The 21,645-nt window shown below is 46.0% G+C and overlaps 1 protein-coding gene across 1 annotated transcript in view; it reads left to right on the forward strand.

The window, feature by feature from the left end:
* The window catches only part of POLR1F (RNA polymerase I subunit F), a 171,798-nt gene that overhangs the window by 149,204 nt on the left and 949 nt on the right, over positions 1-21,645 (forward strand). The gene's annotated exons all lie outside the window — the stretch shown is intronic.

The following is a 21,645-nucleotide window of genomic DNA, read 5'->3' on the forward strand; positions in this document are numbered from 1 at the left end:
CAGGAGCCGCTGAGCAGGCACCGGCTTCTGAGGGTGTTTTCAAACCTTCACAGCTTACAATTAAAGCTACTACGGCAGCAAAGGCAAAGTCAAAAACACCATTAAAGACAAAGAATCCAGTCTGCCCCCAGATTCTTTACCCCCTGCACCAGTAAAGCCAGACAGGTACTACAGGGTCCCTGACTCTCATAATTTTTTTTACAAAAACCCCCGCTGCGGACCCAGAAACTATTTCTCAGGGTCCAAAAGGGGTTAAAGCTTCCACTGCCAAAAATCCTGTCCCCTCAGATAGGGATTCCAGAGCTCTGGACAGATGGGGGAAAAAAGTTTACACTTCTGCTACTTTAGCTGTAAGAGCTTTAAACTGTCAGTTTCACATGCTTAAATATCAGCAGTATCTCATGTCATTGTTAAAGCAGAAAATGGTTACAAATATAGAAGGTCCTGACTGTAAAGAAATGCAGGATTTATTGCATGCAGTTGAACAAGTGGTAAAGCATACTCTGCAGTGTGGTTTTGATTCATTAGAGGCTTCTTGTAGAGCCGTAGTTACAGGCTCAGTTATTCGAAGACATGCTTGGTTGAAAGAACAAAGTTTACCTGACCATGTTAAAATGAAATTATTGGATGCTGCACTACAGCATGATACTTTGTTTGGTGTTAAGGCAGAAGAGGTTTTAAAGAAAATGGAGGATAAAGCAAAGTCCATGCAAACTGTGAAAGATTTCTTACAGGTTCAACCACCTAGATTTGGCAGGAACTGGCCTTCAAAGAATTGGTCCTTTCCAGTGTCAGGCCACAAAGAGGCAGATACAGACGCCCAAGAGGCAGATCTCAGCCCCAAGGCTCCTACAGACCTAAACAATGGGGTGCTTCAGCCCCCAAAGGAGGAGAAGACAAATCACAACCTTATAGGAAACGGTCACAATGACTTCCCTCTGCAAATACCAAGCTTTTACCAGTTGACAGCACCTCTAGGGGGAAAGCTAGCACTTTTCTCAAAAAATTGGCACATGATCACCCAAGACCAATGGGTGTTGAATATAGTTTCTCAAGGGTACAGGTTCCACTTCCACATGCTTCCAAAACCAAAAGGTATGCTAAACCTGCCACCAAATCAATGGGCAGAGGCACAAAAACAGATTGCAGCTCTTATGGATATGGGAGCTATTCAGAATGTTCCACAAGAAGAACAGGGCCAAGGATTTTACTCAAGACTTTTCCTAGTACCCAGAAAGGACAAAGCATGGAGACCAATACTGGATCTGTCAATCCTAAATACTTTCCTGGATGTTCCAAAATTCAAAATGTTAACACTACAACAACTCTTGCCCATGCTGGGCAAAGAGGCTTGGCTAGTTACTTTGGATCGCAAGGAGGCATACCTGCACGTCCCAGACAATCGTGCAGAAAATACCTCAGATTTATAGCAGGCTCAATGCATTATCAATTCTCTGCACTGCTCTTTGGCTTATCTACTGTGCCCAGGGTCTTCACAAAATGCCTGGCACCAGTAATTGCATTTTGCAGACAAAATTCAAATATATCCCTACTTGGACGACTGCCTTATTCAAGCAGAGAGCAAGGACATTCTTCAAAAGCACCTGGAGATTGTAAAAAGATTACTAATTTGTCTAGGGTACACAGTAAATGAAAAGAAATTAAAACGAGTGCCCTCTCGAGATAATATTCCTGGGTGTGAGCTTAAATACAACTACCCAGATGGCTTATCTCATGCCAGACAAACAAAGGCAACTGACTCTTTACTTTTCAAATGATGGCAACAAAGACCCAGCTCCCTGCAAGAAAAATTCTGCAGGCCCTAGGTTTCATGGCATCTTGCATTCTACTAATTCCATATGCCAAACTGCATATGAGGAAACTGCAATGGTATCTAAAAAGTGTTTGGACTCAGCATTGTCACAGCCTAGAGACAATCATAACCTTGATTCCCTGCCTACAGAGTTTCGATGGTGGTCCCAGGCCTGTCACCACAACAAGAGACAGCCTTTCACCTTACCTACAGCCAGGCAGACAATAACAACTGATGCATCGGATTACGCCTGGGGAACACACATGGCAGGAAAATTTATTCAGGGCACGTGGCCCAAGGAACAAATGCATCTTCACATCAATCAAAAAGAGATGCTGGCTGTACAGAATGCCCTGACAGCCTTCAAGGACCTAATACATCCAGGACAATTATTAATAAAGACGGACAATACCACAGTTATGTGGTACATAAACAAGCAAGGGGGCACACATTCCTACCCCCTATGCAGACAAGCCATGACTTTGTGGAACATAGCACTGACTTACCAGGTACATCTGCAAGCACAATTCCTGCCAGGAACAAAAAATACACTGGCAGACGAACTAAGCAGAAATCTCATGGATCCTCGTGAATGGAAACTAAATCCACAAGTGTTCAACATGATAACAAGGGAATGGGGGCGCCCAGACATAGATCTATTTGCCTCCCCTCACAATTGCCAATTACAGAAATTTTGCACAAGGACTTATCACTCTCAAGCATGGAAAGTGGATGCTCTATCTTTCAACTGGAAAAACCTGACTGTCTATGCCTTCCCTCCGATGCCTCTTCTCACCAAGTTGCTTCTAAGAGTCAGACAAGAGAGGCCAAAAATGATCCTGATTGCACCAGACTGGCCACGCCAGCACTGGTACCCAATCCTAAAGATTTTGTCCCAAGGCCCGCCTTGGCCTCTACCTCAAATCCCTCATCTTCTGACATAGCAAAACAATCCGATTCTGTACAGTCAACTCAGAACCTTAAACCTGGCAGCATGGCAGATAATGTAGCCACTCAGATTGCACCTCTCTCTAAAGCTGTTATGGATGTAATTTTGGAAACCAGGAGACCCAGCACTAGGAAATCTTATGCGGAAAAATAGAAGGGATTCTGTGCTTGGAACCAGGCACAAGGGCTCGACCCACTGGTCCCTAATATGCCTCAGATTTTACAATACCTGACTGAGATGTTGGACAAAGGCCTATCTTTTTCTTCTATTAAAATCCATGCCCTCTGCCATTTCAGCTCATTACAATTCGGATCCTCCTATTTTTTCACATCCTCTACTATGACAGTACCTCAGAGGGGCAAAGAATATAAGACCCCCTAGCAGAGCACCAGTACCTACTTGGGACCTCAACTTTGTTATAGAAAAACTAACACTGCCTCCTTTTGAGCCAGCCAGCACAGCTGATCTAAAATTCTTGTCATGGAAAACTGCTCTGCTCCTAGCAATAACTTCAGCAAGAAGAGCATTGATGGCTGTGGAACTTTTCCTCATTTTTCACCAGGACATGGTTTCTCTAAGGACGAACCCAACAATGTTATGTAGTCCTGTCTCGCCTACATTCTTACCCATGGGTTCGGAGCCGAATATCTGCTCCGATTCGGCCTATTTACTAGCTCAAAAGTCTCTGATTGACTGGGCTAAGAGGGTATCCCATAGTGCACTGCTTCGCATCTCAAATCTCGTTTGCCGCTTGTAGAGCTCGGACGTGGTCTCGCTTGGCTGTGGTTAAGTACTCTTTTTTGACTTATTTCTCTTCAGAAATTGGTTGCTTCATACTTCAAAAGCTATTTTAATAGCTATTCTTGCTGCGGTAGTTGTGTTCGTGTGTTTAGTAGTGTTTTTTGTGGAATCAACAGTTCCCACGGGCTAGGCCCGTTTTAGTTAGAGGACCTAGTCCTCCCTTAGTGAGTAGTTTATTGTATTTTCCTTTTGAGAACCGTTTAAGTTAGAGGTTCTCTGTGTTCTCGTTGTTGTTGGTTTAGAGCTTCGCTCTTCTCTGTGGTACTGTCTAACTGGTGGGCTTCCCACCCTATTTTGGTAATTAACTGTGGTTTTGTTGTGTGCTTGCACCTGTTGGAAGTCGTTAATTCTTTGAATATGTCTAAGGATCAGAAAGAACATAAGCCTTCTGGCTTTAAAAAGTGTTCAAAGTGCGGATATAAAATGTCCATCACGGATGGACTCTCTCTGTCTGTGTTTACTGTCTTGGAGCCATCCGTTTACAGGAGTCGTGTAGTTTTTGCCACGCCTTCAGTCCTAGGGTGCTCCAAGAGAGGAAAAACAAATTGATTTTAAAGGGACTGCTTAATCCATCTTTTGAGGAGGCTATAGATTTGGCACCCAGCTCCCAGTCGAAATCTAAGTCCTCCAAGTCCAAGAAAAGGTCTCCGGCTCCATCAGCATCTTTGGAGCCTCCGGAGAAAATTACCATATTGGATACTGCTTCCTCGGCTCCACCGTCTTCGGGGCCGCAGGAGGTTTCTGTATTGAGTGAATCAGCGTCCGCTCCGATCATTCTCAAACCTATTTGGAGCCGGTCGCCGAGTGTCAGACTTGGTTCACCAGATAAAAGGTCTCAGTCTCCATCCATCTCCTCCAAATCCTCCAGGATTTCTGATTTGGATGTGGATAGGGTGGTGCAGAGGCTCCTGCAGTTGCCGGTGTTGGCTAAATTGTTTTCTGCTCTGACCCAGTCGGCTCCGGAGCCAATTCCTATGGTTGTTTCATCAATTCCTCCTCCGAGCACATCCTTGCTGTCGGAGCTGGTATGTTCCGCTCCGAGTGATGTTCCTGCGCCAGCTCCGATACCCCCCCCCTGGGTTTATCAGTGCCGACCTCGGCTCCGACCATGTCAGTTCCGTCCACAGGGTTCGAGACTCTGGTCTCCTCGGTCGGGCCCGAGGGGGATGCCTCGGGACATCTTTTGGTTCCAAGTCTTCCACTCGGTGCATCGGCTGGGGGAACCCCAGTCCCGGTCATGGCCTTGGAAGCTGGTCGTTCCTCTGACTCGGGGGGGGGGGGGGGGGGCATGCGTAGCGAGTTGGCTGGTCGTCAGCTACGTCACTCGGGTCGGTCATTCCGTCCCCCATCACTCCGGCGAGAGCTTCTGACACCCACCTATCCTTGGACAGCAGATCACCAGGCCCTAAGGATACCCCCACGAGCGGTCCCCCACTTTCTGAAGGTCCCTTAGAGCCTGTGCCTGAGGAACTTCCCAGAAAGAAATTGTGCAAGAGGAAGTACAAAGACTCCCAGGATGAGTCTCTCACTTCCGATACTGACCTCGAGGAATCTGAAGAGTCCCCCAAATCTTCCTCTTATGATGTTTCCTTCTCCGATATCCTGGAGATACTGAAACAGAGAAGACTGGCCTTCCAAGACCCCTTCCGAGGAGTCGTCGGTATTCCTTAAGACTTTTGGTGCTCAACCTTCCGCCTCCTGGGGGTCTCCACCCTTCGATGAACTTCTTGACCTTATTTGTCGAAGGGTGTGGGAAAACCTTGATTCCGTGGAGTCAGTACCTCGGCGCCCCAACAAATTCCTCTTCGCCCCCCACGGAAAAGAATTTTTGACAAAAGGAGTCCCGGTAGATGTCATGGTGGTGGCGGCAGCCACTCAGAAGGAAGTTACAGAGTCTTCCTCTTTGGTCCATCCTCCTAACAAGGAGTCTAGGACTATGGACAGGTACGGGAAGAGTACCTTGTCTTCAGCCACCTTCTCCTTAAGGTCGCTGAACTGCTTCTCTCATTTCACTCTGCTCCATCGAGATCTCCTTAAGGAGTTAGGAGATACTCTTGCGGGTAACGTACCTAAAATGGTGGCTCAGACAGTCAACGCACAAGTTTCTACCCTCTACTCCGTCAGGAACTCGTCCATGCGACTCATTTCGTATGCGGCCGAGGGAGCGAGTAGAGCGGCCAGCTCAGGTGTAGCCCTTAGAAGGCAAGCCTGGCTGCGCCTGTGTCACTTTGCGGAGGCCTTCAAGTCTTCCTTCATTGGTGCCCCTTTTGATGGTTCCTCCTTGTTTGGGACCAAAGTGAAAGACACCCTCACCAGGTGCGAGCAAGAGGGAAAGACCCTGTCTGCTGTAGTAGGGGTCAGTTTTTCCCTCCCGTCTAGGCCTTACCCCAAGGCACAGTGAGGGGGAAAGATGTGGTTCAAGAAATCACAGAGGTTTTTTCCTGCTGCACAAGGTGAAACCCCTTCCCGAGGCAGGGGAGGGGGGAGTTATTCAGGTAGACATCGCCCCAGAGGCAGAGGGGGCCCCCGCAATTCTGTGGACCGTGACTCCTTTCGTGGCTCCCCATACTCTCACTCCTGAGGGTGTGCCCGATTGTGCTTATCTGGAGCCAGTCGGGGGTCGAATTTCCTTGTATCCGGAAGCCTGGGAAAACATCACCCAGGACCGATGGGTATTAAGGATAATTTCCGGAGGTTACACCATTCCATTCTGTTCAGTACCCCCTCCCATCAGAAGGATCCCAGATGTTCCACCCAGTCAAAGGGATCAAGAAGCCTCAGAGGTATCTCAGCTGCTCATCCAACCAATCCCCTCAGACCAGATCGGATTAGGGACTTACTCAATATTCTTTTTGGTGCCAAAAAGAACAGGGGACCTGAGACCCATACTAGATCTCAGTCAACTCAACCATTACGTACACAAGTCCAAATTCCGTATGGTCACCCTATAATCTATTCTCCCATTGTTGGGAAAGGAAGTATGGATGTGCTCCATCAGCCTGAAGGATGCTTACTACCATATCAAAATGGACAGGGCATCCATGTGTCATCTACGCTTCCGGCTGGGAGCCAGACATTTCCAGTTTTGCCCTTTGGTCTCACCACAGCCCCCAGGGTGTTCACCAAGTGTATGGCAGTGGTGACGGCTCACTTGAGACATCAAGGATTTCAGGTGTTTCCGTACCTGGACGACTAGCTCCTCATCGCCCCCACCAGGCATCTACTAATTCAGACCAGGAACGCTACTATCCGTCTGTTACCAATTAGGCATTACGATAAACTGGAAAAAATCTGCTTTGTTGCCCTTACAGTGTGTCACTTTTATAGGAGCAGAGCTGGACACCATTCAAATGCGAGTTTTCCTACCACAAGAAAGGATCACAGGGTTGCAACAACAAATTCTCACACTGATGCCTCTGAGACATGCGAAGGCAAGACTGATTCTTCAACTCCTAGGGACCATGGCAGCTACGATCATGTTGGTTCCATTAACGAGATTACACATGAGAATTCTTCAATGGCTTCTCTTTGTCCAGTGGTCTCTCCAAAGACTTCCGCTATTCCATCCAATCCTATTGACAGACAAATGCAAGCAGGACCTCCGCTGGTGGCTATGCACCAACAACTTTAACATAGGAAAACCCTTTGTTCCACCCGTCCCTGTGGCCACAGTGACTACAGACGCCTCCCAGATAGGGTGGGAAGGGCATTATCTCTGCAGGATGGTCCAAGGCACGTGGCAGGAGCACGAGATACATCTGCACATAAATGTCCTAGGGATGAGAGCAGTGCTTCTTGCGTTGCAGGCTCTTCAAGAAGTCCTCCCTCTAGGGACTATTGCGATACACTCAGACAAAATGTCAGTAGTGCGGTATCTCAACAAGCAAGGAGGAACCCGATCTTACCCACTATGCAGGGAGGCCATGCTCGTGTGGCATTGAGCAATAGCTTCCCAACGGTTTCTAGTGGCAATGCACATCCCGGGGAAGACCACTGTGATAGCAGACAAGTTAAGCAGGGCGATTCTTATGCCCTACTAGTGGTCCCTGAATCACCTGGTGACAGAGCGAATCTTCAGCAGATGGGGTCAACCTTGCTGCGACCTTTTTGCCAGCCCCCTCAACGCGAAATGCAGCAACTTCTCGCTGACACCCCCCCCACACACGGGGAGCCCCCCCCCCCCCCCCACACCGGGGACGCTTTAGCTCACACTTGACCCTCTGGGCTGCTTTATGCTTTCCCTCCGTTTCCCCTTCTCTCAAGGGTGATTCAGAAAGCGCAATCCTTGGGAAGCAGGATGATTCTGATTGCCCCACACTGGCCTCGTCAAGTATGGTTCCCCTTCCCTCAACCCTACCTTGTGGATACTCCATGGATTCTGGAACCCCTTCCAGACTTACTGGCACACATGTCGGGACAGTTCCACCCCTCTCCGAGGACACTCCGGCTGACAGCCTGGCTACTCCACTTCCATCCTTAGTCAGATGTCATAATTTTTTGCCAGACGTAGTACATATTTTGTCGTCCTCTCATAAACCATCCACTAGAATGATCTACTTTAGCAAATGGAAAAGATTCTCCATTTGGACTCATTCCAGAAGCATCGATCCCTACACGGCTCCAATTGACTCTGTTTTGGAATTTTTGTCTATATTGTTCTATCAGGGGTCCGCTTCAGCCACCATCAAAGTTCAGCTGGCGGCTATATCTAACTTCCACATGGCCAATGAACCTAGCCTGATGGCACACAGACTATGTAAGGCATTCCTTAAAGGTACCGTATTGCTTTGTCCCCCAGTATCACAACCTGCTATGCCCTGGGACCTCAATTTTGTTCTTCAAGCCCTCACTCTTCCACCCTTCGAGCCTGCAGCAACCTGCGACTTAAAGTTTCTAACATGGAAAACGGCCTTTTTAATAGCTATCACTTCAGCGAGGCGGGTCTCCGAAATCCAAGCCCTTTCCATCAAACCCCCATATTTGATCTTCCATAAAGATAGAGTCTCCCTTAGACCAAACCCGTCATTCCTTCCCAAAGTGGCTTCTTTGTCTAATATAAATCAGTCTATTGAGCTGCCAGTTTTCTTCCCCAATTTTTCCAACAAGGCAGAATTCAGATTTCACCAACTAGATGTACATAGACAGTTATGCTTCTATCTCCATCAGACAAAAGAGATTCGGAAATCTGACCAACTCTGTCTCCCTTTCCAAAAACCGGCTTGGTTCTCCGGTATCCAAGGTCACGCTCTCTAGATGGATAGCCAGCTGTATTTCCTTCATCTATCACACAGCAGGTAAAACTCTGCCCTTTCCACCTAAAGCCCACTCCACAAGAGCTGTTTCCACATCTACAGCCTATCAGGCTAGATTGTCAATGGATGATGTATGTGCTGCGGCCACTTGGGCTTCTCCTCACACCTTTGTCTCATTACAAATTGGACGTGGTTTTCAGGGGCAGATATTCATTTGGCTCCACGGTTCTCAGGAGTATTTTCCTATGAGCCACCCGGGTTGTAGGTGCTAGGGACGCTGTCCCATGGGTAAGAATGTAGGCGAGATAGGACTACATAACATCAAGAAGTTATGTACTCACCGTAACGTTCGATGTATGTAGTCCATCCCGCCTCACATTCTTTCTTACCCTCCCACCTTCCCCCTACCTGGAGGATTTGGAGGTAATATTTTATCATGCAGTGTCCCTTTGTTTAATTTGTTTGGATATTTAGTATGTATGGATGTGTGTTATGTATGCAATAACTGAGTTGTTTGCAGCAAACTAGATCTGGGGATGCGAAGCAGTGTACTGTGGGATACCCTCTTAGCCCAGCCAATCAGAGACTTTTGAGCTAGTGAATAGGCCGAGTCGGAGCCGATATTCAGCTCCGAACCCATGGGTAAGAATGTGAGGCGAGATGGACTACATACATCGAACGTTATGGTGAATACATAACTTCTTGTTCATGCCAAAAGTGGTCTCCAACGTGGCCTTAAACCAAGCTATTCATTTGCCTACTTTCTACCCAAATCCCCAGAATACAGGGGAAAGACTTCTGCACTCTTTGGATATACACAGGCAGCTACGTTTTTACTTGGACAAAACAAAAGCTTTCAGAAAAACTGAGCAACTGTTTGTAGCATATGCTGCAGGATCACAAGGAAAACCTATCACAAAGCAGACAATCTCCAAATGGATAGGACACTGCATCCACTTTTGTTATGCACAACATGGCAAATCTGTGCCTAAGGGCATTAGGCCTCTTTCTACCAGAGCAGCAGCTTTCCTCAGAGGGGTACCAACCAAAGACATATTAGAAGCTGTAACTTGGAGCTCAGTGCACACTTTTACCAAGCACTACCACCTACCTCTCTACTCCAAATCCAGAGCAGGCTTTGCCACTGCAGTTCTGCAGGGCTTGTTAGCCTCGACAAATCCAATCTAGACCCAGCCACCCTACCTCAGCTTTGGGATTCTACCGAAGTGTAATGACTGCAACAGTGAAACATGATGAACATAGTACAGTTGTGTACCTACCATAAATGTAGATGTTCGAGTGTATTCACTGTTGCAGTCCTGGTTACCCACCCACCATCCCCCTCTTTGCTGGGACTATTCTGTACTTCTCAACTCTATACAACCTATGTGGTGTATTTACTTTTAGAAGATGAAAATGTTTTTAGTGATATATGCGTGGCTGTTTGGCATATTTTTTATCTTTACAGCCTTCATATCTGGGGGCACCTGACATCTGGGGCAAGAAAAACTGAAGAAAATGGTGTCGGTTGCAACTTTTATACCCCTGGCGCACTGACGTCAGGGAAGAGGCGACAGCAGCCGATGCCGGACCAAGACTTTGGAACTCGGGCCGAGTATGGGTCGCCTGCCAGCAGGATAACCCAAGTGTAATGACTGCAACAGTGAATACACTCAAACATCTACATTTGTGGTAGGTACACAACTGTACTATTCTGCACCCTCAGCTTCAAACCCTGAACCTGGCAGCCTGACTAATTACCTGATCTCTCCATTACCATCTCTCAGTAAACAAGTGTTGGATGTCATTCTGGAGGCAAGGAGGCCTAATACTAGAAAATCTTATGCTGAAAAATGGAAAAGATTCTGTTCCTGGAACTCGGGGGATGGGCGCAGCAGCGCCCAATTTACCTCAAATTCTTCAATACTTAACTGAGATGCTTCACAAGGGCCTTTCCTTTTCCTCCATCAAAATTCATGCCTCAGCCGTTTCAGCTCATTACAACACAGAACCACCCCTCTTCTCTCATCCACTGCTCAAGCAGTTCCTCAGAGGGGCCAAAAACTTAAGACCACCCAGGAGAACCCCCAACCCCAGCCTGGGACCTTTTCTTTGTATTAGAAAAACTCACTCTACCTCCTTTTGAGCCAGCTGCAAGTGCAGAGTTGAAATTCCTTTCTAGGAAAATAGCCTTCCTTTTAGCCATCACTTCAGCAAGAAGGGTGTCTGAATTACAGGCCCTTATGGCAGTGGAGCCTTTCATCATCTTTCATGCAGACAGGGTGTCCTTCAGGACCAATTCCTCTTTCATTCCCAAGGTAGTATCCAGTGTGGCTCTTAATCATTCCATTCATTTGCCAACATTCTTTTCTAATCCACAGAACAAAGGGGAACGTATCCTTTACTCCTTAGATGTGCACAGACAACTTAGATTTTACTTGGACAGGACTAAACCTCTCAGGAAATCTGAACAGCTGCTGGTGGCATTTGCTGCAGGGACAGAGGGGAAGGCCATTTTAAAGCAAACCATTTCTAAATGGATAGGCCATTGCATTCATTTCTGCTATAAGCACCATGGAAAACCTACCCCACAGGGGATGAGGCCACATTCAACCAGGGCTGCATCTACCTCTACAGCCTTTCTCAGAGGCGTCCCTACCAGGGACATCCTAGAAGCTGCTACCTGGAGTTCTGTACATACTTACCATTTGCCAATTTTCTCTAAATCCAGAGCTGGCTTTGCCACTGCAGTCTTGCAGGGCCTTATAGCTGGTCCTAATGCTATCTAATTTCCTCCTCTCATCCTTAGCTTTGGGAATCTACCCAAATGTAATGACTGCAACAGTGAAACACTAAGAACATAGTACAGTTGTGTGCACTTACCATAAATGTAGATGTTCGAGTGTATTCACTGTTACAGTCCTAGTTACCCTCCCTCCAGCCCCCCTGACTTCTGGCTATACCTCTGTTATTCCTTACAATGTTTAAAGATTTTTGGTGTATTTGCTTTTTTGTTGGGTAATGGCGTCGGGTGCATGCTTTATTTCCCTGACGTCATGGAAGATGAGAGAGCAACCGACGCAGGACCCAAGACTTTGATAATCAGGCCGACTGTGGGCTACTGCAAGCAGATAACTAAAATGTGATGACTGCAACAGTGAATTCACTCGAACATCTACATTTATGGTAAGTGTACACAACTGTACTTTACTAGATGGGTACCAAACTGGCTCACTGATGGAACCCATCTAGCCAAAATAGGGGAAGCCACCTCAAACAGTAGATCAGTAATGAGCGGTGTACCCCAGGGATTAGTCTTGAGGCCTCTTTTATTTGGGATATTCTTTTCTGAGGTGCAGTCCAAAACCAATGGGCTGGGGCTGACCATGTATGTAGATGACTGCAAGCTGGGCACTGTCATAAATTCCCTAGAGATCTGGACAATCCTCCAAAAGGGTCTCAACCAAGCAGATGACTGGTTCCAGAAACATGGCCTCAAACTGAATGGGAGAGTGACGTCATCACAATTCATCACATTAATAACAAGGTCCAAAGCATCCAGTCAGTTGTGAGGGACTTGGGCACTCAGGTTGCTAGCAAACTGACTTTTGACCACCATATAGCCTCCTGTTGTACAGAAAGCTTTCTACATGGCCCTCCTCATTAGTTAGGGTATCTCATCCAGGGACAAGGAGGTCATAACATCCCCATATTCTTCCCTTATAAGACCATTTATGGAGTATAATGCCCCCTTTGGCATGTACCTCACAAAACACATGCAGCAGCTGGAGAGACCATTGAGGTTCCTTACCAGGAGAATCCAGGGCCTCAGACATCTACCCAGCGCACATAGGCTATAAGCCCTGCCCCTCTACTCAATCTCTTACAGACTCCTCAGAGGTGACCTTTGCCTCACATACAGAACAATCACAGACCCTGCCTTGATGGCACCGCTGCATATCCGCAAGTCAAGCTCCATTCGAGTAACCCTCACGTGTGACCTCAGCCTAGTATGTGATATCAATAGGACTTGTTGGCGGGACAGATTTATGTCCCAGAGGCTCCCCATTCTGTGGAATAGACTTGGTCTCCATGTCAAGCAGAATACCTCATTAACCTTTTTTAAGCACAACCTGGATAACTGGATGCGGAACAGAAAATACACCCCTGAGATTCCAACTGTGTCCCTGCTGGACAGGGGCATTGGGTGCTGATTTGTTGGAACATGGGCTAAATTCTTGGCTAGGCTTGTAAGGGCCTCAGGTCCAGTAGCCTAATAACTTCCTATGACTATCTTGCCACCATTCACAATGCAGGACTTGCACACATCTGTCTGTTCTAAGTGAGGTGGTTGGTACCGTTGGCCTTCACTGGTCGAGGATGCATGCCCCATTGAGGAACCTACCTCTTTTTTGTCAGTTGTATTGCTGTTTGTTGCTCTATTAGATATCAACTTGGAGGGGAAAGAGTGGTTGCAATAGGTAAATTCCTTGCAGGGATCTCCACTCCCAGTCCCTTTCCTATTTAGGTGCGGAGCTGAAGTACAGAAATTGTACATTCTGTCAGTTCTTTGTTCCTGTGAATAAGACTTTTGTCTCTCAATTTCTGCTTGGAAACACTGCAGCTGCTCACTCCCACTAACCGTGACCCTGCCTGCAGCTAGCATGGAGTCTGAGTTTTACTTGTCTGAAATTTCTGAAGCTACCAATAATTCTAAGAAGGTGGAACCACTTTTAGTAATTTCTGAAGGACCCCAAAACATACCACAGATCGTTGGAGGGGAAAGTTTGCCTGGGGTCAGAGCCTCCACAGTTGGTCAAAACAGACGTCGCATTGAGAAAAAAGCAACAAAAAATGTTCCTTCCCTCCTGACATCCAAAGAAAGGTAGTGTATGGATGTTCGTGTTTCACTGCTGCAGTCATTACACTTGGGTTATCCTGCTGTCAGGCGGTCCCGCAGTTGGCCAGAGTTCCAAAGTTTTGGTCTGGAGTCGGTTGCTGTCGCTTCTTCCCTGACGTCAGTGCACCAGGGGTATATAAGATGCAGCCGACGCCATTTTCTTCAGTCTTTCTTGCCGCGCGGTGCCCGAAGCAAAAGCAGTTCACAAGTGCCGGTTGGCCGACTCATGAGATTTTCATTCCGAATTTCAGAACCGAAGTCTTCAATAAAGCTAAGTACCCCATTGGGGAAACTTTTTCTTGCCTCAGACCGATGTCAGTAAAAGTTAATAATTGTATTTCTTGTGGGAAGCAAATACCTCATAAGGATTTTCATTCTTACTGTATTCCATGCCTAGGCCCAGACCACGACGTCACTAGTTTGTCAGTTTTGTGCTAGATTTAACAAACGCACGATTAAACGTCGGTTTGATTTTGCTCATTATTTTGGCCGAAGGTTCAGTTATACCACGCCATCGGAACAACCGACCACCGGAATACACAAAAAATGCAAAGACAAGGATAAGGACAGGCATCCGAGGCCCAAAACTGACGAAGCCTCTTCTAGGCCAGTCGCCAGTTCGCTGGTTCTCAGTGAGGCGCTTTCGCAGCCCCTGACACCTGCTACTTCAGAGCCACACGCTGCCTCCGACTCCCACGTGGAGATGTCTAGGCCTCTGGAAACTCAAGGTACTGGGCCTACAGAAACTAATCCCTCAGATGGGTCTGGAGCCGCTGAGCAGGCATCGGCTTCTGAGGGTGTTTTCAGACCTTCACAACTTACCATTAAATCTACAGCCAAGTCTAAAACTCCGTTAAAGACAAAGAAGCAAGTACAGCATTCACCTGGACAGGCCTCCATGCCTAAAAAACAGATGTTTAAAATGGCCGTAGACTTAATTACTCTGATCAGGGGTTCCCATCCCCCTCCAGATAAAAGGCCTAGGCAGGATACAGACTATGATTCCTCTGACCAGGTTTCCATTTCTTCTGATTCCTCTTCAGACCAGGGATACTGTTTAACCCCCTATGAGGACTCTGATGCTGAAGAATCAATTCCTTCAGCCTCTCCTCATGAGGATTAATCTTTTGGGGAAACTTTACATACCATGAGGGAGCATTTCCATTGGGAGGGCCCGGATTATTCAGAATCCAAGAAAAGGCTCAGAGACTTTCTTTTATTGCCTCAGCACAGGCCCCTTGCTATTCCGCCAGTGTTAGATATTGTGGATGATGTGTTCTCTGAATCAAGTTTAAATCCTCATTCTTTACCCCCTGCTCCAGTTAAGCCAGACAGGTATTAGAGTCCCCGACTCTCACAAATTTCTTTATAAAAACCCTGTTGCTGACCCAGAAACTATTTCCCAGGGTCCCAAAAGGGTAAAGGCTTCCACAGCTAAAAATCCAGTTCCCTCTGATAGGGATTCTAGAGCATTAGACAGATGGGGGAAGAAAGTTTACACTTCTGCAACCTTAGCAGTAAGGGCTTTAAATTGCCAGTTTCACATGCTTAAATACCAACAATATTTAATGTCCCTGTTAAAACAGAAAATGCTTACAAGTTCAGAACATCCTGACTATGAGGAAATGCAGGATTTATTGCATGCAGCTGAACAAGTGGGAAAACATACTCTGCAATGTGGTTTTGATTCATTAGAGGCTTCTTGTAGAGCAGCAGTTACAGGATCTGTGATACAAATGCATGCTTGGTTAAAAGAACAAGTTTTACCTGATCATGTTAAGGCAAAATTATTGGATGCTCCTTTACAGCAGGATATTTTATTTGGTGTTAAGGCAGAAGAGGTATTAAAGAAAATGGAGGATAAGGCAAAATCTATGCAAACAGTGAAGGATTTCTTACAGGTACAGCCACCTCGATTTAACAGAAATTGCCCCTCCAAAAATTGTTCCTTTCCAGTGTCAGACAGACCACAAAGAGGCAGATACAGACGCCCAAGAGGCAGATCACAGCCCCAAGGCTCTTACAGACCACGACAGTGGGGTGCTTCAACCCCAAAAGGAGGGGAAAACAAGTTACAACCTTATAGGAAACAGTCCCAATGACTCCCCCCTTCAAATGCCAAGCACTTACCTTTTGGAAGCTCCCTTAGGGGAAAACTAGCACTTTTTTCACAAAATTGGCATACAATCACCCAAGACAAATGGGTTCTGAATATTGTGTCTCAAGGTTACAGGTTCCACTTTCATACCCTACCAAGGCTAAAAGGAATGCCAGACCTGCCACCAGTTCAATGGGCAGAGGCACAAAAACAAATTACAGCCCTCATGGACATCAGACCTATTCAAAAAGTGCCACAACAGGGACAAGGATTTTACTCAAGACTTTTCCTGGTCCCCAGAAAGGACAAAGCCTGGAGACCCATACTGGACCTTTCCTCTCTAAATACTTACCTGGATGTTCCGAAATTCAAAATGTTGACTCTTCATCAACTTCTTTCCATGCTGGGCAAGAAGGCTTGGCTTGTTACTTACGGACATGCAGGTATGCCTCTTTGAGGTCCAATCAGACAAAATTGCAGAAGATACCTCAGATTCATAGTTGGTTCAATGCATTACCAATTCTCTGCACGGCCCTTTGGCTTATCTACTGCGCCCAGGGTCTTCACAAAATGCCTGGCACCAGTAATTGCATTTTGCAGAGAAAAAGGAATTCAAATATACCCATACTTGGACGACTGCCTTATTCAAGCAGAGAGCAAGGACATTCTTCTAGAGCATCTGGCATTTGTAAAACGATTGCTAATTTGCCTAGGGTACACAGTAAATGAAAAGAAGTTAAAATTAGTGCCCTCACAAGAGGCAATATTCCTGGGTGCCAGCTTAAATACAACGGCCCAGATGGCTTATCTCACGCCAGACAAGCAAAGGCAACTGACTCAGTAATTTCAATTGATGGCAACAAAAACCCAACTCCCTGCAAGAAAAATTCTGCAGGCCTTGGGGTTCATGGCATCCTGCATACTACTAATACCATATGCCAGACTGCATATGAGGAAATTACAATGGTACCTAAAAAGTGTTTGGACTCAACACTGTCACAGTTTGGAAGCAGTAATTCCACTTATTCCCTGCCTACAACAGGAGTTTCGATGGTGGGCACAGGCATGTCACCTCAACAAGGGACAGTCTTTCACTCTACCCACAGCCAGACAGACACTAACAACAGATGCTTCGGATTACGCCTGGGGAGCACACATGGCAGGAAAATGTATTCAGGGCAAGTGGGCCGCAGACCAAATGCATCTTCACATCAGTCAAAGAGATGCTAGCTGTACAAAATGCCCTAACAGCTTTCAAGGACCTTCTGCATCCAGGACAACTATTACTAAAGGCAGACAACACCACAGTTATGTGGTACATAAACAAGCAAGGGGTCACTCATTCCTATCCCCTCTGCGGGCAAGCCATGACCTTGTGGAACACAGCTGTAACCTGCCAAGTTCATCTGCAAGCACAATTCCTGCCAGGAAAGAAAAATACTCTGGCAGATGACTTAAGCAGAAACATCATGGATCCTCACGAGTGGAAATGAAATCCACAAGTCTTCAGCATGATAACACAAAAATGGGGGAGCCCAGACATAGCTCTTTTTGCCTCCCCAATGAATTGCCAACTACAGAATTTCTACACAAGGACTTAACCACACACAAGCATGGAAAGTGAATGCTCTCTCGTTCAGCTGGAAAACCCTAAAATTTTATGCCTTCCCACCGCTGCCTCTCCTTACAAAGGTACTCTAAAAGCCAGACAAGAAAAGCCAAAAATGATCCTGATTGCCCCAGACTGGCCATGCCAGCACTGGTACCCAATCTTAAAAAACTTAGCTCAAGGCCCGCCATGGATTTTACCTCAAATTCTGCATCTTCTGGCTCAACAAAACAATCAGATCCTGCACAGCCAGCTCAAAACCTTAAACCTGGCTGCATGGCAGATTCCTTAGTCAAGCAGACAACACCTCTCTCTAAAGCTGTTATGGATGTCATTTTGGAGGCCAGGAGGCCTAGCACCAGGAAATCCTATTTAAAATGGAAGAGATTCTGTGCCTGGAGCCAGGCTCAAAGCTTTGACCCTCTTGTCCCAAATACTCCTTAGATATTACAATACTTAACTGAGATGCTGGACAAAGGCCTATCCTTTTCATCCATTAAGATCCATGCCTCTGCCATCTCGGCTCATTACAACACAGATCCTCCTATTCTCTCTCATCCATTGCTAAAACAGTACCTCAGAGAGGCTAAAAACCTAAGACCGCCCCGGTGAACACCAGCACCAACTTGGGACCTCAATTTTGTCTTGGAAAAATTAACTTTACCTCCTTTTGAGCCAGCCAATTCAGCAGAATTAAAATGTGTCATGGAAAACTGCTCTGCTTCTGGCAATAACCTCAGCACGAAGAGTCTCAGAGTTACAGGCACTAATGGCAGTGGAGTCTTTCATCATCTTTCACCAAGACAGGGTTTCTTTAAGAACAAACCCTTCATTTATGCCAAAGGTGGTCTCCAGTGTGGCTCTTAACCAAACTATTCACCTGCCATCATTTTATCCAAATCCCCAGAATAAAGGGGAGAGACTTCTGCATTCACTGGACATACACAGACGGCTACATTTCTACTTGGACAAAACAAAAGCTTTCAGGAAAACTGAGCAATTGTTTGGAGCATATGCTGCAGGATCACAGGGGAAGGCTATTTCAAAGCAGACCATTTCAAAGTGGATAGGACACTGTATCCGTTTCTGCTACACACAGCATGGGAAAACTGTACCTAGCAACATTAGGCCACATTCCACCAGGGCAACAGCCACTTCAACTGCCTACCTTAGAGGAGTACCTACCAAAGATATCCTGGAAGCTGCAACTTGGAGTTCAATGCCCACCTTTACTAAACATTATCACTTGCCTCTTTATTCTAAATCCAGAGCTGGCTTTGCCACTGCAGTGCTGCAGGGCCTCATAGCCACCCCAAATCCTCTATAGAACCAGCCACCCTGCCTCAGCTTTGGGATTCAACCCAAGTGTAATGACTGCAGCAGTGAAACACAATGAACATAGTACAGTTTTGTACCTACCATAAATGTAGATGTTCGAGTGTATTCACTGCTGCAGTCCAGGTTACCCTCCCTCCATCCCCTCTTTCTTAGCTGGTACTTATTTATACCTGTCTTCCCTATACTACCTATGTGGTATATTTGCTGGTAACTGAAGGTTTTGGTTTTACTTCTTATGTATGTTTTATTAGCAATTTACATTTCCTACCTATTTGGGGGCACCTGACATCTGGGGCAAGAAAAACTGAAGAAAATGGCGTCTGCTGCATCTTGTATACCCCTGGCGCACTGACGTCAGGGAAGAAGCGACAGCAACCGACGCCGGACCAAGACTTTGGAACTCTGGCCGACTGCGTGACCGCCTGATGGCAGGATAACCCAAGTGTAATGACTGCAGCAGTGAATACGCTCGAACATCTACATTTATGGTAAGTACAAAACTGTACCATTTTTCACATGTCCTATTTAAGGCCATTGTGGCAGTCTGCTCATCATCCTTTTCAGGTCCTGCTACTGCTACGATTTCACGTTCTGCTCCACAAATGAGACAGACACCCCTTTTGAAGATGAAGGGGATGAATCTGATTCTGTTGAACACACACTACTCTGTTCATCCCAAATCCATTTGCCAGTCCAAGTAGCCCCGATGATGAAGATTCTCTTGCTGAAGAAGCTTATTTTGGTGGAAACTATTGTTAATATGATGAAGTATTTTGAATGGTATCTAAACAGATTTCTGAAGTTCAACAGATATGCTATAAACTCTTAGAAGTAGGCATCCCTGCTCCTGTACACCCTGTTCTGGAGAATTTCCTGGATGGTTTTGCATCCAAGTGCACTGCAGCAGACTGCCAACCACTTGCACCAGAAAGGCCTGACAGGATTTACAAGGTACTTGAGGATTTTAAATGTCTGTTCAAAAACCCTTTGGCAGACCTATGTGTTTTCCATGTAAACTGGTAAGCCCTCTAAATTACTAGCTGCTGCTAATTCTCGCTCTCCTGCTAAAGACAACAGGGCAGTGGACATGCTGGGGAAAATGGTTGATATGTACTCCACTCTGACCCTTTAGAGCCCTGACTTGTCAGACTGAAATGGCTAAATCCCTTTTGTCTGTTCTCGGCAGTTTGAATAAAACATTGTCCACCCCTAAGGAATATAGCACTAGACTGCTTACCCTTGGTGGCTTAGGTTTCCCAAGTAGTTAGGCACAGCATTAAATGTAGTTATGATGTGGTAGAAGCCTCTTTCAGGACATCTGCTGCAGGTTATGTGATCAGAAAGTATGCGTGGTTACTATCTTAGACCTTTTCCCCAAAGATATTAAGGCAAAACTCATAGGAGACTCCCTTAAATAAGGATCTTTTTTTTTTCATTCCAGACGCTGCTAGTCTTCACAACCAATTGTAGGAACTAGGTAAAATTATGAAGGATGCCAAAGAGCTAGCTAAATGCAGAGGTTACGTGATTGTTTTTCAGTACAGATACTTGAATTGTCTGACCACATATGCTGCTTCAAGAGCTGCTGCACAAGTCCTGGCACAGTTGGTACCTTTTTTTCATTCTAAATAAATGTGTCTTCTTTTGGGTCATAATGCTTGCACCATGTTTCTCTGCATCTGGGGATGGGTCATAAGCCCAAAAGCTCAAGTGGCTGTGTTGTAAGCACCATGTTAATTAATTTTAATCTGTACAGCCATGACTGTATTCATGAGGCTCTTGATTTGCTAAATTTTATTTAAAAAGGTTTTATAGAATTAAATATTCCATTCATGAATCTGCACTCTAAAGTTTTCTTTTTGTGTACCTGTTTTTAACATGATCAAGAGATATTTAGTATGGTTTTGCACTTTGCATGGTAGGTTATATGCATTTTGAAGATCTCTGCCTCCCTGGAGCTCTGCCATTCTGCTAGCCTGATATGTTAGTGGCATATGGATGCAAGTTCAAGATCCACCAAATGAAAATATTTTTCACTGGGGTTTTGGGCAGCTTTTTTACCATTCAAACTCTCCTCAATTTTCCCTTGTGCTCTTGCCACATTCTTTATAATCTTTTTGATTTTTCTCATAAATTACTGAGGATTACAATCTATCAGTAGTGGTATTTAGAGTTTCATACTTTTTACTCAGAAAATGTATGTTGCAAAATCTGGTGGTTCTGTGTACCTTGTAAGTGACTTGCAGACACTCCACTGACCTAGAAGAATGAAGCCCTAACTAGCAACCAGGAGACCTGACTTCAGTTAGTGTCTCAGGTGACTGATGGAGCAGCAGAGAGGGAAGGTCGTGACCATCTTCAGTGGGGGGTGGTACGTGGACATCCCCAGATGATCCATGATGGGGGATAGGGACATTGCCAGAGGAGGCATATTCAATGGGAGGTAGTGGGGCTTGGCTTAGCTGCTGTGGAGGTTCAGTGATGCACCCTGGATTCCCCCATTGCATGCTCCCCAGGAACACACTGCCACAAGGGGGGGGGGGGTTGAGACAGGGTAGGTCAGAAATAAGACCATACCCCTGTTGCCTGCAATCTTTACTAGACACAGTGATTATCGGAATAGTCCGGGGGCATGAAGTAGCTGGGTGACCTGGCACAGACTGGGCACAAAGGTAGGGCTGGTTACAATGAAGGAAGGGTGGGAGGAGAAAGGTAAACATAAAAACTTTAATTGTCCCTGATTTAAGGCCTTTAACTCCCTCCAGAAAAAAAAAAACATTTTTGGTTTTGTCCATAACTATTAAGCAAAAAAAGAATGGTCAATGGCTTCTCTTATGAACTTTAATGTGCATTATAAGACCTAAGTCGGTTCTCCCAAAGTTAGT

Source organism: Protopterus annectens, chromosome 3.part0 (genome assembly GCF_019279795.1).
Source record: "Protopterus annectens isolate FY-2018-M chromosome 3.part0, PAN1.0, whole genome shotgun sequence".
NCBI lineage: Eukaryota > Metazoa > Chordata > Ceratodontiformes > Protopteridae > Protopterus > Protopterus annectens.